At 42.4% G+C, this 17,205-nt stretch overlaps 1 long non-coding RNA gene across 1 annotated transcript in view; it reads right to left on the bottom strand.

The window, feature by feature from the left end:
- Positions 1 to 4,417: 4,417 nt before the first annotated feature.
- Positions 4,418 to 17,205, bottom strand: part of LOC110346697 (uncharacterized) — a 45,011-nt gene continuing 32,223 nt past the window's right edge. Inside the window, exons 2-3 of the long non-coding RNA XR_002390900.2 lie at positions 7,829 to 8,132; positions 4,418 to 5,797 (exon numbers count right to left, since the gene is read on the bottom strand). This is a non-coding gene — a long non-coding RNA (uncharacterized LOC110346697). The remainder of the gene's footprint in view (positions 5,798 to 7,828; positions 8,133 to 17,205) is intronic.

The raw sequence follows: 17,205 nt of genomic DNA, 5'->3' as shown, positions 1-17,205 counted from the left end.
CATGGAGGTTTCTACCTTCTGGCCTTTGCCCAAACCATTCACACCACTTGGAGAGTTTTACTCTCTCCTCTCCAGTGACTCACATCCTGTCCATCCACAGTGGACACTCTCCCTATCTCTCACAGGCCCTTTCACTGAGCTCTTCCACCTCCCAGAGTTGGCATCTACTTGGGTGTGAAAAAAACAGATCTCATTACGTGTTCTGTTTATAGACTGAATGTTTATGTCCTCCTAAAATTCCTATGTTGAAACCTAACCTTCAATGTGATAGGATTTGAAGGTGGTGCCTTTGGGAGGAGACTGGGTTGAGGGTGGAGCCCTCCTGAATGAGATTAGTGCCCTTATAAAAGAGAGTCCAGAGAGTTCCCTTGTCATTTCCACCAGGAGGGATGCAATGAAAAGATGCTCCTTTATGAGCCAGGAAACCAACTGCTATAATTTAGGTGCTGAGCGATCCCTAAAGGTCCATGTGCTAAAGGCTTGGTCCCTAGGGTAGTGCCATTTGGAAGTGGTAGAAATTTTAAAGGGTGGGTCCTACCATCTCATTGGAAACAGGCCTCAAAGGAGATTGTGGGACTCCAGTCTCTCCCCTTCTCTCTCTGCTTCCTGGCTTAAGACATGAGTCCTTGCTCTAACGTATGATTCTGCCATGATGTGCTACCCCCACAGAGACCCAAACCGGTGGAGCCACTCAATCTTGGACCAGAACCTCCAGAACCAGGAACAAAAATAAAACTCACTTTACTTTGTAAGTAGCCTATGATAGGCCTTTTGTTACAGTGAAATAGAAAGCTGACTAATACACGGTCTCAATAGACAACAAATCTTCGTGTGCCTTGATCTTGGACTTATTGCCTTCAAAAACTATGAGAAATAAACTATTGTTTAGGGCCTGGAGGTGTAACTCCAGTGTAGTCTGTGCTAGGGTTTGATTCCCAGTAACCAAGAAAAAATAATAATTTTTTCTTTTTTCTGTTTTTTTTTTGGTACCAGGGATCGAACTTGGGTCCTTGTGTTTGCGGGACAGGCAGCGGAACCACTGAGCTAAATCCCTGGCCCTCAATTTTCTCTTTTAAGGAACTCAACTTACTGTATTTTGTTTTAGCAGCAAGGATGGACTAAGACATTTGCACACTCTGTTAAGAACCTGCCATCTGCCAGGCCCAGGGACGCCCTCTGGGAAATGAACTCTACACAAATGAACTCTGCACATTCCTCCCTTGGCAGGGTGGTAGAGAAGAGAGACAGGTAAGCAAATCTCGATATGGTGCCCAGTGCTATGGTGGCTCTAGACAGAGTGGCTCACAAAGATAGGATGGCCAGCTTTAATAATAGCCCCTCAATGTATATACTGTCAGGTAAAAGGGCCGAAAACCAAGACCAGACCAGGCCACAACAAGCCTTTATTAAGGGAGTAGATCTGCCAGGCTGTCTCTGAACAAAGGAGAGACAAAAACAATATGGCTGGAGCAGGGAGAGTCTTTTATAGAGACTGGGGTGGGGTTTGTAGGGGCTGAGGCAGGATTGAGTGAGGTAGTGACTAGGGAATGGAGGAGCGGGTGACATCACTAGATGGTAGGAGGTGAGCGAGTATTAGGTTACTTTCTAGGCGGGAACAGGGTCATGCTGGGAAGAAGGGTTTATTCTTTGGTGGGAGCAACCATCTTGGCATGACGTCACACAGCGGAGGGGGCAAGGCACAATAGGAAGAGGGCAGCTACTATACATAAGAGCTGCTGAGGTAGTGGGAGACCTATCATATACCACTTTACAATTTACAAAGTAAATTACTCCCTTTTCCTTACTTATTCCTTACTTAATCCCCCTCAACAGGGGAATCACTCAAATGGCAGGTCACACTAATACGGAAAAGTTTTAGATAACTTAATAGATTGAATGCTAAGGTAGTTGTAGAAGCAAAATAAGTAATGTGTTCTTTTAAGATTTGCTTTTCCCATAACTCCTTGTTTAAGGTGACGTTATATGACTTTAACCAGTAACTTCATTAACCTAACAAAGTTACCATGCCAGGGTGAATTTACAATGTATATGGCTTATCCTGTGTCTGTGACTTGTAAATAGGAATTGGAATTGTATTTACACATCAAAGACCACTAGGGATGAGATAATGGCTAAAAAGGATATAAAAAGAGAAACGCTGAACGAAGGGGGCCATGGATAGTAACCAGATCTGTTTCTGGCGTTCCCGCCCACTCGCAAGAAGAAATTTTATTATTTTATTCGAATTCTGTGTCTCTGTGTATTTCTTTCCGATATTTCTGCAACAACACTACTAACCCTCCCATGAGTATAGTCACAAAGCTTTTGTAAGGCTGAAAGTTTGTGGCCCCTCTGAGAGAAGGCACACAGAAAGAGCTTTCTTTCCTAAATGAGGAAACTGAGGTTTAGGAAAATAAAATTACTTGTCTGTAGTCACACTGCATATAAAAATAGCATTTGGCACATAGTAGGCCCTTGGCTAATATTAAATGAAATTAAATGTCATTTAAATTAATTGGCCAAGACCTCCTTTAAGATTATTTCCACTCAATTGTGAGGCCAAGGACAGAACGGTGCTTCTATGTGCCAGAACTCTGACCCTGCCAGGGATTTAGCTCAGTGGTTCCACCGCCTGCCTCGTAAGTGCAAGGTCCCGAGTTCAATCCCCGGGACCAAAAAAAATAGAAACTGATCCACACTTTTCCAGTTATGTTCCAGGTGACTTTGAGCAAACCTTTTCACTGTCTCGAGGCTGAAAGCTTCCTTGGAAAAATGTAGCATGGTAAAGTAGGGTTCTACCAGCTGGAAATCTCTTCTAGCTGGCTGTGGTGGCTCACACCTGTAATCCCAGCACTCAGGAAGCTGAGGCAGGAGGATTGCCATGAGTTTGAGGCCAGTTTTAGGCCAGCCTGAACTACATAGCAAGACCCTATTCTCAACAAAAGAAAAAAAATCTCTTCTAGACAGAGCTGGGGGCACTCATGGGGGCACAGGACTAGCCCTTCATGTCTTCTACCATACTTTCATCTTGTGACAGAAAGCTGTGAACATGTTGCTTAGTGACAGAGCAGTCCTGTGATTTCTGTATTTTCCAGGGTGAAACGCTGGACTGTATTAAATGCTCCTGGGATAAAGTGATCAGGCAGAGTAGAGTCACTCAGATGGAAGGTCACACTGCTAACCTTCCCATGAGTGTAGTCAGAAAGCTTTTGTGAGGCTTAAAGGTGGTGCACCTCTCTGTAGAAGAGAAGCCAGGGTAGATGAGCTGAGACCTCCTACCCTCTCCCCTATTCTTGAGCAGAAAAGGTTCTCCCTTGTTCACTGTTGAGGGGAACCTAGAGGGGACTTACCAGAATGTGACATTCATGGCTATTTTTTGAGACAGGATGATCTAAGAATGTTTGCTAGAAAGATACTAACCAACCATCAAAGGTGGAGAGAAAAAACTGATGCTTTGATAGGGCTGGGGATTTAGCTCAGTGGTTCCACCGCCTGCCTCCCAAGTGCAAGGTCCAGAGTTCAATCCCTGGTACCAAAAAAACAAACAAACAAACAAAAACTGACTTTGAGGCAAGAAGTGCAACTCCAGGCTCTGTCTCTGCTGGGCAACTTTAGCAAGCAGCACCATCTTTCTCAGTCTCCATAATTTCACGCCTGAAGTCAGGATACAAATACCTGTGTTGCCTACCTCAGGCAATAATGATAAGGATGGGAGAGAAATGCATACAGAGGGCCTGTCTGCCTCCTCTCTGCTCTCTTGCTCCTTCTCTTCTCACTGGACAGAGCTCTCTTGAAGCAGGGGCCTCTCTGTCCCCAGCCCTCGGCACATTACCTCAGCTGAGAAGGTCTCAGCTCACATTTGTTCAATGAGTGATTAAGCTTCACTGCTTTACCCCTGAGGAAACGGGACCAGAGAGCTAGAGGAACTTGCCTAGTCCATGTCCAAGGACAGAGGAACCAAGGCTAGGACCAACAGCCCCTGACTCCCAGCCCTTTTTCTCTCTCATAAGCATGCAAAGCCCTCTACTTTCAAGCCTCTCTTCTTTCAATCCCTAGGTTGGAGCAAGAACTCAAAGCTCTGGCCTCATTTTACAAGGTCCACTAAAAGTTCAAGGGAGGGTCTAAGCAGATGTTTGGATCTGTTTCCCAAGCATGGATTTAGCTAGTTCTGGCAGTGATGAGCCTCAGTTAGGATGACACTTGACCACTCTACTCTTCATAAAACTGAGATATTGAGCAGCAAGCCAGAATCTGAGGCACCAGGTCTAATGGCCTTGCCTGGTTCCCTTGATGTAGATCCTCACTGCCAAAAGTCAACAAGTGGGATGTACTATCTCTCATCAGTCCCAAGATACACATTATTTTTCAAATTCCAGCATCTCTGAAATCAGAATGAGGCTTAACAATTGATAGTATCTTACAATTATAATTCATAGTTTTTATTCTTATGTGGTAGAACATAAACTTTTGTCGAGCAAATTAAAAGATAATAGGAAGTAGGGAGATCTTTCTCAAATGTGCAGAGATCAAGAGATGGAGGGAGGGGCCGGGGTTTAGCTCAGTGGTTTCGATGCCCGCTGCTCAAGTGCAAGGACCCAAGTTTGATCCCCAGTACCAAAATAAAAAAAGAGATGGAGGGAGGGGAGGGGGAAGAGGATGAAAAAAGGAATTAGAATGCATTATGCGCATGTACTAACTTCACAAGAGGAATGTAAACATTATGTACTGCAAACATGCACTAAAAATTTTTTTTTTAGAGAATATTTTTCCAAAAGGGAAAAAAAAGAAAAGAAATAATCTCAGGTGAAATGAAATCCAGCATTAGCCAGATGGAGCAGTGTTGCTGCAACTGTATGTATTCGTTCCCTTGGGTTATTTAGGCCCCAGAGGCTCACTTCCTTCTGAACTCACCGTCCCTCATCCCACTGGTAAGGAAAGTAGCCAGGGCACAGAGCTGGCTATCTGCAAGCCAAGCCAAGCCTCAGGAGAAACCAACCCTGCCTGCCAACACCTTGATCTCCAGCACCGTGGGAAATAAATTTCTGTTATTTAAGCTGCCCAGTCAAGTCCAAGGTATTTATTACAGCAGCCCTGCAAACAGTGAAGCAGCTGGGGCCCAGAATCCCTAGGACGGGGCTGAGGGAGGATACTGCCCCCTGGCTGCCAGCATCGTGAAGGATGGTCAGATCCTGGGCGATGAAGGACTTGTTCAGCAGTATGGCCGAGCAAGAGGAGATGTACCTGGAGCTTGTTTATGGTTTAATTCTCTGGGGCCTGGTGAAACATGTTTGTTTGTTTGTTTGTTTGTTTGCTTGATTTACCTTAATGAAACTCCAGACAAACCAGAAAACAGTACCTCTCCAAAGGCTCCACCATTTTAGGAAAGAAGGAGGAGGATCCACTTAGTGAATTCTGTCCAAGTTGATTCAGTGCCCTGCTGGCCAGAACCCCAGTTTGGGTCTGAGTGTTTTGTTCTGCTGTTTTTGAAGGACTGAAACAGCAAAATACATCCCAGGATTGTTTGCCTGTTTTTCCCTGTTGCCTCATGACTTCCAGACTGGACTGCCAAACCTCACTTTCCCACCAGCAGTCTCAAAGAAGTCTTCTTTGGGATAAAATGTAAGACTTAATTAAGAAAGGCTCAAAGATGCAGGAACATTTTTTCCAAATGTTCCATGCCCAGATGGGGCAGTTATTAGAGACAGCAGTGCTGGGAGTCAGGAGTCCTGGGGTCTGGCCTTCACTCTTACTTGCTGTGTGACGTGGACAGGTCCTCTGCTTCCTTGGACGAATTTCCCTGTGGGTGAAGCAGTAGGGACAGTTACTCATTCACAAACCTGAACAAAGGACCTTCCACAATTAGGTGCTGTGTTGAGGGCTGAGGATACCGAGGCATGAGCTCAGTGTTAGATCTGTTTCAACAGAGCTCCTAGTCCAGGGTTGGGGGCAACTAGTTAAGGGAACAAATCAGAGAGGGGCCACCTCTCTTCTCTAGTTAGAGAGGTGCGTGAGGTCAGGAGGCAACATCTGCACTGGACTTTAAAGGCCAAATGGAGTTTGCTAGAGCCAGAAACTGGGGAAAGACATTCCAGGAAAGCAGTCTCAGTGACATGAAAGAACAAGGCCAACCCCAACAGGAGTTGAAGAGGAGTGCTTGGAGCAGCTAACAGTCTAGGCAGACTGCCTGGCTTTTACTCCTCACTCTACCATTAGCTGGCTGTGTGACCTTCGGCAAATTATTTCACCTCTCTGAGCCTAACTTCCTCATTACACAAACGAGGGTAATAAATATATTTACCTGATTAGGTTCTGTGGGGAGTAGATGAATCAGTATATGTAAATGGTGGTGCCTGCCTGTTACCTATTCAATGAACAGTAATCATCTGTATTACTATAATTCTCTGTAGACAGTCTAGGCTCAAGATAATTAGCTTTAAAAAGTATTCTGTGGGCTGGGGAAGCAGCTCAGTGGGCGAGCAGGGGAGGAGGAAGAGAAGAAGAGGAAGAAGAAGGAGAAGGAGAAGGGGGAAGGGAGGGGAAGGAGAGGAGGAGGGCTCAAATTACAAAGAGTTTATATATTATGTTCATTCAAGTTACTCACTGTAATTTGGCACTGGTGATAGATACAATAACAAATTGGAGCCATACCCTCCCTCTAAGTAACTGCCCCCACAATAGAGATGCTGGGCATTGTTGAGGGAGTAAAGACAGCCAAGGTAGAATATAGGGGAACCAGTCTGTGCAGTTATGTGCCCTTCATCATCACATGGCAATTACATAACAGCAAAGGGGCCTGCCCTGATGGAGCCACACCCTGCTTTGCTGAGACTGCTTTCCTGGAATGACCTCCCTTAATTTCTGGCTCTAGCAAATTCCATTTGCCCTTTAACGTCCAGCACATATGTTGCCTCCTAATCTCACCCACCTCTGTTCCTCATAATTCCACATGGGACAGCTGTGACCAGACTTGGACAGTCAACACAACATTCCCTAGGGATCAGACATAGCCAAATGGAAAGAAACATTAAGAACAACATAAACTAGAATGTCTTCATAAGGAAAAGACTGGTCCTCTTCAGCCTGCAGTACCCTGTGGGAGGACTCCCTGTCCACTACATGCTGTGTGTGAATCCCAGGCCATTTTCCACCTCCACCCAAAAGTCCTGTGCAGTCCATGTAGACTCCTCAGAATTCCAACCCCCCAAACATACCCAAAGAGACAGCTGGTCTTTCGCTTGCCTGGGTCAGGTGTATTTTTCACAATGATATTCTCTATTGTAATCAACTCTTCTCTCAAAATTGTCACAGAGAAATCATCGCCCCCTTAAAGGAGAGACTTGTCTTCCCATAAGGAAATGATCTTACCTTCTGGCCTAGAATATCCATTCCCCAAAGATAATAGATGGTAAACTGATTATAAAAGAAGCTGCTACAATCCATTTCTTTCAGTAACAGAAACTTACAAATTTTAAACAGGCACTGGGCCACCCAAAAGAAGGACCATATCTTGCAACACCCTTTCAGCTAGGAATGGCCACATGACTGAAGAAGCGGTGTGGGTGTCTTAGTCACTTTCCTCATCACTGAGACACAATACCTGACAGTCACAACTTAAAGGAGGAAAGGTTTACTTTGGCTCAGCTTCAGAAGTTTCTGTTCATGCTCAGCAGGCTCAAAGGTAGAAACGGCATTGGTGGAAGGGCCTGCCACGGAGGAAAGCTGCTCACATCATGGTGACCAGGAAGCAGATAGTGAAGGGAGGAACCAGGGAGAGAAAATCCTTCCAGGTCACATCTCGAGTGAGCTGCCTCTTCCTACCAGGCCTTACCTCCCAACAGCTCCCTCAGCTGCTGAAGTCATCCGCTGGATGCACCCCCTTGAGTCATCCAAACACATGAAGCTTTGGGGGGCATTTTAGATCTACACTGCAACAGTAGGTAACTGCTGGCATATGTGCCCTTCTTCATCTCTTCCTTCTTTCTGCTGGCTGGAATAGTAGACGTGTAGCAGAACCAGTCATCATGGACAGGATATGAAGTCCACAACCTGAGGATGGCAGAGCTGCAATGAGGAGGAATCTGGATGGCTGGCTTCATGGAGTTCTGTGTCCTGGGCCACTTCTACACTTTCCTCTGTAATAAGAGAATAAATGTTCTCTTAGACAGTTTGGGCTGCTATATAAAAAATATCATAGAAAAATACACCTGACCCAGGCAGACCACCTGTCTCTTTGGGTATGTTTTGGGGGTTGGAATTCTAAGCAGTCTACATAGATGTCCATATTTCTCACAGTTCTGGAAACTGGGAAGTTCAAGATCACAGTGCTGACAGATCCAGTGTCTGATGAGGGCCCACTTCTAGGTTTTCAAACAATACTAATCCACTAATCCCATCGTGTGGGCTCCACTCTATAACTTCATTACCTCTCAAAAGCCCATCTCTAAATGCCACCACTTTGGAGATTAAGATTTTAACACATGAATTTTTGAAAGACATAAGTATTTAGTCCATAGCACTACAGTAATGAAGGGATAGAGTTGGACATTGGGAGAAGATTGTATCATGTTGCAGTGAAAGACTGGGAAAAAGAGTATTTGAGACATAGACAATTTGATTAAAATATTCCCCACTGAACTCAGTTGGCCAAGTACAATGTATGATACTACTTCATACTAACCTAAAGACCCAGGGGCTCACATTTTCTCAAAAGGGGCTCTTAGTGAGAGTGCAAAGAAACTCCTGCTTCTGCACCTGTGGTGATTAAGCTGGGTTGTCAATTTGATGGCTTTGGGATCTGCCCAGGAGATTAGTTAAGCATACTTCTGGATGTGTCTGGGTGGGTGCTAGAGGTGTTATTCTGAGGTCTACATCTGGTCCCTTTCCCCTTCCTCTCTGGTGCTCTATCTCTGCTCTGCTTCCCAGACACCATGAACTAAACAGCTTTGTTTGGTTTTTTGGTTTAGAGACAGGGTCTCATTGTGTAGTTCAGGCTGGTCTTAAACTCACTATGTAGACCAGGCTGGCCTCAGATTCACTGTGCTTCTCCTGCCTCAGCCTCCCAAGTGCTGGGATGACAGGTATGCACCACCACATTTGGCCTAAGCAGTTTTGTTATATCACACTCTTCCACCATGCTGTGCCTTATCTTGGAGTTAGCTGACTGTGGACTGAATCCTCTGAAACCATGAACTAAATGAACCTCCCCTCCTTTAAACTGTGGGTATTGGGAAGTTTGTCCCAACAACAGGGAAGGTGACTAATACAGTACTCAACCCTATTTACTACAATTTCAACTGTAAATATCAATGCTATTGTGGATACCATTCAAGCTAGGATTATGGCATACGTTCCACAGTGGGATAATCACCTGCCTGTATCCCCCATTCTTTTCTATCACTGAGGCCCCAGCAACATCTCCTGGTCAGGCCCAGGAAGGTATATGAGAATCTTTCCCCATGAACTTTATTCATTTTCTTAATTCATTCCAGTGTGTCAAATCTTCCCAATTATTCAAGATCTAGCCCAAAGAGCCCTTGCTCCAGGCACAAATTCCCTTATTTCCCTTCCTGAGCCACTGTTGTTATTATTAATAATAATATTAATAACAATGACACATTAAGCCATTACCAAGAGCCAGGTACTGTGCTAAGTTGTTTACAAACATACTCAGTCAATTGATTCTCTCAAAGATCTTCTGAGATAAGTGTTATTATCTGCATAAATGAGGAAACAGGCTAAGGGAGGTGAAGGAATATGTGTAAGATCAGAAAGTTGGCAAGTGATTGAGTCAGGATTTGAGCCCAAGTACAGCTACTAACCATTGCCCTGTATTGTCCCCCTGGAAGTGAGCACTTGCTTCTTGAAACTCCCTTGGCTCTTTACCTGAACTCTCCTGGTGTGGCACAATGTCCCATTTCCACCCCAGCTCTGGTAGCCTAGGAGTCTGGGATCATCCGAGGGAGGACCTAAGGGGCCACAGGGCGATTGCTAGGAAGTTTTCACGGCTGTTAGCTCTGGGTTCTTTTTTTTTTTTTTTTGTCTTTTGTCTTTTTTTTGGTACCGCGGATCTTGCAAGGCAGGCGGTGGAACCACTGAGCTAAATCCCCCACCCTGCTCTGGGTTCTTTTAAAAAGTGAGTCCTCCCCCTAACTCAGCTGTTTACACAGGCTGCATCTTTAGAATTCCTGGACTCAGCTCCTGAATATCGACTGTTTGCAGGAGCAAGTCAGCAATTTGTGGTTTCCCGACAATGGCTCTATGTTCTATTATAGAACTTGGCTTGTTTCCACTTCCATCATCAGGCAGGGCACCAGCTTTGTCTGTCTCAATCTCTTGCCTGGTGCTATTCTGGTTGAGTCCTGTGGTCAGGTCACCGGCTCCAACCTCTCAGAGTGGAAACCACAGGATGGGCAGAAGGCCCAGCTCAGCGACCAGAAAGAAAAAATCCAAACAAAACTGTAGCTCTTACCCAGAAAAAGGATCATTACTGCTCAAGCGCAAGGACCCGAGTTCGATCCCTGGTACCAAAAAAAAAAAAAAAAGAAAAAGGATCATTATGATGCCTGGTTTATTTTAAATTTTTAACTTTTATTTTTACTTTTAAAAAGTTTTTTTTTGCAGCGCTAGGAATTGAATCCAGTGCCTCACTCACGTTAGATAAGTGCTCTACTGCTGAAAGCCACATCCCCAATGCCTCCTGCTATTGTTGTTGTTGTTGCTGTAGTGTGCATTTTTGTACTCTAAAGGTAAACAAGTAGGTTTAAATCCAAAATGGCAATATCGACAGAGGGAAATAAGCACTCTATACTACTGGTGGGAAGTAAACTATTCCAATCACTTTGAAAGACATATTGGTACTGTTTATTGACTTTCCAAATGTGCAAACCCTTTAATGCAGCACTTTGAGTTCTAGAAATTTATCTCACAGCTATTCTTACACATTGTACAAAGATGTTTTCTCTATTATTTATAATAACAAAAAATGTTAGTAATACAAATGATTATCAGTTAGAGATGTGTTAAAATAGGTAAATTATTGTTCAATCACACAACGGAACCCTACGCAGCCATGATTAAAAATAAATAGATCTGAAAAAATTAAAATTAAAAATAAAAAAATAAATAGATCTGTATATGCTAAAATAGAATATTTTCCAAGACATTCTGTTAAATTTAAAAAGGAAAGGGCTGGGAATGTAGCTCAGTAATAGAGTACTTGCCTAACATGCATGAAGCCCTGGGTTCAATTCCCCAGAACTGCAAGACTGAAAGAATAAATAAATAAGATTTTTAAACAGGGTGTGGGAGAACAGAAACTGTGAGTGTAATAAAAAGTAAGTGTGTGTGTGTGTGTGCATGCATGTGACTACTCAAGAGGCTGAGGCAAGATGATCACTTTAACCCAGGAGTTTGGGGTTAGCATGGGCAAGATAGTGAGAAACATTCCTCTTCCCTCCCCCAGCCTGGGTGGGATAGTGTGTGGGTATCCAACCGACAACCATAAGCATGCTAGGCAAGGGCTCTACTATGGAGCTACAGCCACATCCCAATACCCTGTCTCTCTGTCTCTGTGTGTGTTGGGGGGCTGGGATACTAGGGATTCAACTACTCAGGGCCTTTGCACTGAGACAAGGTCTCTAAGTCACTGTGTTGCCCAGGAGCAACATGAGCTCAAACTTATGGTCTTTCTGCTTCACCCTCACACAGTACTAGGATTACAGCCATGCACAACCATGCGTGGGTTCTTGTTCTGTTTAATTTTGTTGCTGTTGTTATTTTGGGGGGTTTTTTCTTTCGTTTTTTGAGACAGGATCTCATTAAGTAGCTCAGGCTGACCTCAAACTTGCAACCATACTCCCTCAGCTTCCCAAGTGCTAGGATTATAATGTGCAGCACTGCAACTAACAAGAGCTCATCTTTTAAGAAAAAGCAAATAAAACAAATACATTACTCTTACTCAAAAAATGCTAAATCAAAGGTATATATGTTCTTATCCAAACCAAACCCTGTTTAACCTGCTGTAAAGGCCTTCTGATTCCTGTAAGCTAAGCTGCTATCACATGTTAAACACTATGTTTTGTTGTATGTGAAGCTCTACATTACTCACATTTTCATATACAAACAAGTAAGGATCAATATCTCAATTTTATAGCTGAGGAAATTAAGACTCACAGCAATTAAGTGACAGTTAGTTTTATGTGCCAACTTGACTAGGCTATAGTACCCAGTTATTTAATCAAACACTAACCTAGGTGTTGCTGTGAAGGTATTTTGTAGATGTGAGTAACTTCTACTACAAATTGACTTTAATTAAATAAAGGACATTATCCTCAATAATCTGAGTGGGTCCTGTCCAATTAGTTTATTAAAGGATTGAAGAATAAAATAGGTTTTCTGTGTGGAGGAAAAAAATCAATTGCTGCATTTATTTATTTATTTATTTATGTTTTTTGAGACAGGGTCTCGATATGTAGTTCAGGGTGGCCTTGAACTCACTATGTAATCCAGGCTGTCCTTGAACTCAAGGTGATCCTCCTGCCTCAGCCTCCCAAGTGGTGGGATTACAGGTCTGCGTCACCATGGACTGCTGCTGTTTTTAGCTCCTGCCCAAGACATTCCAGCCTGAGAGCTCTACAGATTTCAAACTTGCCTAGTCAGCCTCAGCAAGCACAAAAGCCAACTCCTTAAAATACATGCATACAGGGGCCAGGGATTTAGCTCAGTGGCGCTGCATGGCTCTCAAGTGCAAGGTCCCGAGTTCAATCCCTGGTACCAAAAAAAACACATGCATACATATATGGTAGTGGTCTGTCTTACTTTCCTCATCACTATTGTTTTTCTGTTTTTGGTACCAGGGATCGAACTCGGAACCTTGCGCTTGCAGGGCAGGCAGTGGAACCACTGAGCTAAATCCCCAGCCCTGGGCTCATTGTCTTTTGAGGATTCAGACCACAGTCAGCTGACTTCAAGGCAGGAAGAGCATAGTGGAAGGGTCTGGCAGAGGAAAGCTGCTCACATCCTGGCAGCCAGGAGGCAGAGGGAGAAGGGAGGAGCCAGGGAGAAAGACATACCCTTTCAGGTCGTGCTCCCAGTAAACTACCTCTTCTGTCTCCTAACCATATATTCAGCTATGAATTCAACAGTGGGTTAACCAATCCACTGATGAATGTAGTGTCCCTGTGACCCAATCACCTTGCCAGAAGACCCACCTCCGGACACATGAGGCTTTTGGGGGATGTTCTAGATCTAAATTGTAACAGTGTCTGTTTCTCAAGTAGAATCCTGACTAATACACTTCCTAAGATCACAGGGCTAATAAATAACCCAGCTAGGGTTTGCACCTAAGTCTATCTGACTTTTACGGTTTTTGTCTCCCTACTAGAAGCCAGAGTGAGCTTGACAAAACACAAAAGGGTAGTGTCACCACTCCATATGCATCCCTGCATTGAATCCCTCACCTCCAGGATAAAATAAAATTTCCTACCATGACTGCGTTTTTCAAATATCTTTTAGTTGCCAGTGACAGAAAATGCAACTCAAACTTATTTAAGAAAAAATAAGAGGGCTGAGGATTTAGCTCAGTGGTTTCGCTGCATGCTGCGCAAGTGCAAGGACCTGAGTTCGATCCCCAGTACCAAAAAAAAATTTTTTAAAAAGAAACAACAGAAAATAAAAAGAAAAAATAAGAGGTGGACATGGTTTTGCACATCTGTAATCCTAGCACTTGGGAGGCTGAGATAGGAGGATCACTGGGAGTTTGAGGCCAGCCTGTACTACATAATGAGTTCAAAGCTAGCCTGAGCTATATAGCAAGACCCTGTCTCAAAAACAAAACAAAAGAAAGAAAGAATCAAGAGTTATTGCCGCTTTTTATTTCACTTAAGAGTATCACCTCAATGTGCATCCACTTAGCTATAAATGTCTCTAATTTCTCATTTTTTATGGCTGAGTAGTACTCCATTTTATAAAAAAAAAAAACACCACATTTTCTTTATCCAGTTTCCAGTTGATGGGCATTTGGGCTGTTTCCAAGTTTTAGCTATCACTAACTGTGCTGCTATGAACATGGGTGCACATATATCACTGTGGGGGGGGGTTTTTTGTTGTTTTTTTTTTGGTACCAGGGATCAAACTTGGGTCCTTCCACTTTCAAGGCAGGCGGCGGGATGCACATTGAGGCAATACTCTTAAGTGAAATAAATAGGACACACATGTATAAATACCGAATAGTTTCTCTCCTGTGAGAAACTGAAAGTGTAAATAAGGACTAAAATGTATAATAGGTCATGTGAAATAGGAAGAAAAGGGGCAAAGGGGAAGGAAGTGGGAGGGGTAGGGGAAAGGATAGAAGGAAATGGGATTAATATGAGAAAATGGAAAAATAGGAACAAAATCTTTGTAAATAGGGAGGACTGGAGGGGTTGAAGGGAGGGCTGGGCAAGGGTGAAAAATAAGATCCAAGAGAGACTATGTAAAAGTGCAAATTTCCAATGATGAATGTCATTATATTGTATACCTAAAATGTACCAATTATTAGAATGAATAATCGATAATGCAAAATGGGAAGAAAAGGTCCAAAGGGGTAGAGGTAGTGGGAGGGGTGGGGGTAGTGGGAGGGGCAGGGGAAAGGAAAGAAGGGAAAGGAAAAATGCTGAGAAATGGAAAAAATGGAAATAAAGTCTTTGTAAATAGGGAAGGGTGGAGGGGGTGAAGGGAGGGCTAGGAATGGGGAAAAAATAAGAACCAAGATGCATTATGTAAAGGTACAATTCCCAATGAGAAATGTAATTGTGTTGTGTACCTAAAATGTACCAATAAAAGAATTTAACAAAAAAAATTAGTGCTGTAAAATGGATAATATGAGAGATTGTCTATATTATTAATCAATAAAAATGACAAAATCTTGGAAAAAAAAAAAGTTATTGCCTCATATACCGGAGAAGTTCAGAGGAAGTGAAGTGCTGGTTTCAACAGGACAAGTTCTCTCTAAGCATCTCTCTGCTTTGTTTTCTCCCTTTTTCTCCTTTTTCTTTTCATTTTTCAGAGCTGGGGATGGAACCCAGAACCATGCATACTAGGCTAATCCCTTCATGTTGTCCCCTCATAGTGACAAAATGGCCTCTATTGTTCCAGGCTATGTGCTTCTAGGCCAAAGTCGAAGGGAGAAAGGGGAACCCCTTTCCCATATATCTCAAGTAAGATTTGTAGGAAAAATTGAGCATTGGCATTTTTGATTGTTCAAATGTGAACATACATTACTGTCATTAGCAATGTTCCAACCATTGGTTGGTCTGGATGTAGAAATACAAGATATGAAAAATGCAATAGAAAGAAAGATGCAATAAAAAAATGTCCAGCAGATTTGACCAATGTGAGGACACAGTGTCAGAAATTGAAGACAAGGTGGATGTAGTAGATCATAAGCTCAGTGATACCCTAAAAATGATACGATAGCATACAAGCTCAATGACTTATAGGTAAAAAAATAACAGAAATATAAGAATAAATGAAAGGGCTGGGATTTAGCTCAGTGGTGCTGTCGCCTACCTCAAAAGTGCAAGGTCCTGAGTTTAATCCCCAGTACAAAAAAAAAAAAAGAATAAATGAAAAATTAGAAGATAACTCAAAATACATAAAAATTTATTCATTGAAATCATAGCAGAACACTTTCCAAACCTAGGGAAATAATTCAATGTTCAAGTACAAGAGGCATATAAAACCCCAAACAGCCATGACTAGAAAAATACCTCTTCACAACACATCATAATCAAAATTCCAGAAATTCAAGATAAGTAGAGAATACTAAAACCTGTTAGAGAAAAAACAGCAAGTTACTTACAAAGGCAAGCCTATTAAAATTATAGCAGACTTCTCAGCACAACCCTTAAAAGCAAGAGGAGCCGGGAGTGAAGTTTTTCAAGCCCTAAAAGAAAACAGTTGTTAATCCTTCAAAATTGGTCTTCAAAACTGACAAAGAAGTCAAGATGTTTCATGCAAAGAAATTCTAAAGAAGTATATTACCACTAAACCAGCATTGCAGAAAATAAATGCTCAAGGGAATCCTAGACAGAGACAGGGGGACCACCAGCCCAGAAGAAAGTATGTATCTAACTAGCAAAGCAAGAAAAAGGAAAAAAACAAGGATCAACAGTGGGAAAAAAATGCAATAAGATTCAGTAAATACTTGCAATAATAACTATCAGTATGAATGGTCTTAACTTCCCAATCAAAAGACACAGACTAGCAAATTGGATTTAAAATTTCAACCATATATTGCCTACAGGAGACACACCACATCCAAAAGGAAGCTCACAGACTAAAGGTAAGAAGATGGAAAATGATACTCCATGCAGCTGGAGCCCAAAAGCAAGCAGGAATAGCTATCTTATTTTCAGACACAGCCTACCTCAAGCCAAATCTTGTCAGAAGAAATAAAGATGGCCACAGCACACTGGTGCAGGGAACAATTCAACAAAAAGAGATAACAATTGGAAATATCTATACACTGAATGTCAGCACAACCAATTTCATAAAACAAAAGCTACTGGACATAAAGGATAGATAGACACCAGTACAATCAAATCCCCAGCCCAACACCAGTACAATCTAACAGAGGACTTAACACCCACCTTTACAATTAGATCAAGAAGACAAAAAATTAACAAAGAAATATCAGAGTTAAACTACATTATTGAACAAATGGACTTAATAGATACCTGCAGAGTGTTTCATACAACACCAATAAAATACATATTTTTCTCCACAGCACAAAGAACTTTTCCCAATACAGACCATACCCTAGACCATAAAATATACCTAAACAAATACAAAAGAACTGGAACAATCTCCTGCATACTATCAGATCATCATGTAATTGAACTAGAAATCCAAAGCAAAAAAACCTACAGAAACTATACAAACATATAGATATTAAACAATAACGTAACTAAATAATCAATGGAGCATAGAAGAAATCAGAGAAGAAAGAAAAGAAATCCTAGAATGATATGACTATGGAAGTACAAAATACTAAAACCTATGGGACACAATGAAAGCAGTTCTAAGAAGAAAGTTTATAGATGTGAATGCACACTTTAAAAGAACTGAGCAATCCCAAATAAACAACCTTATGATGCATTTCAAGGTCCTAGAAAAACAAGAGCAAGGCCAGGAATGGCAGTGCATGCCTAAAATCCCAGCACTCCA

The sequence above is a fragment of the Heterocephalus glaber genome, unplaced genomic scaffold (genome assembly GCF_053883595.1).
Source record: "Heterocephalus glaber isolate CG9 unplaced genomic scaffold, H.glaber_assembly_v1.0 deba00001428, whole genome shotgun sequence".
In the NCBI taxonomy this organism is placed as follows: Eukaryota; Metazoa; Chordata; class Mammalia; order Rodentia; family Bathyergidae; genus Heterocephalus; species Heterocephalus glaber.
Note: the sequence above shows the minus strand (reverse complement) of the source record. Positions and strands in the feature narration are given on the sequence as shown.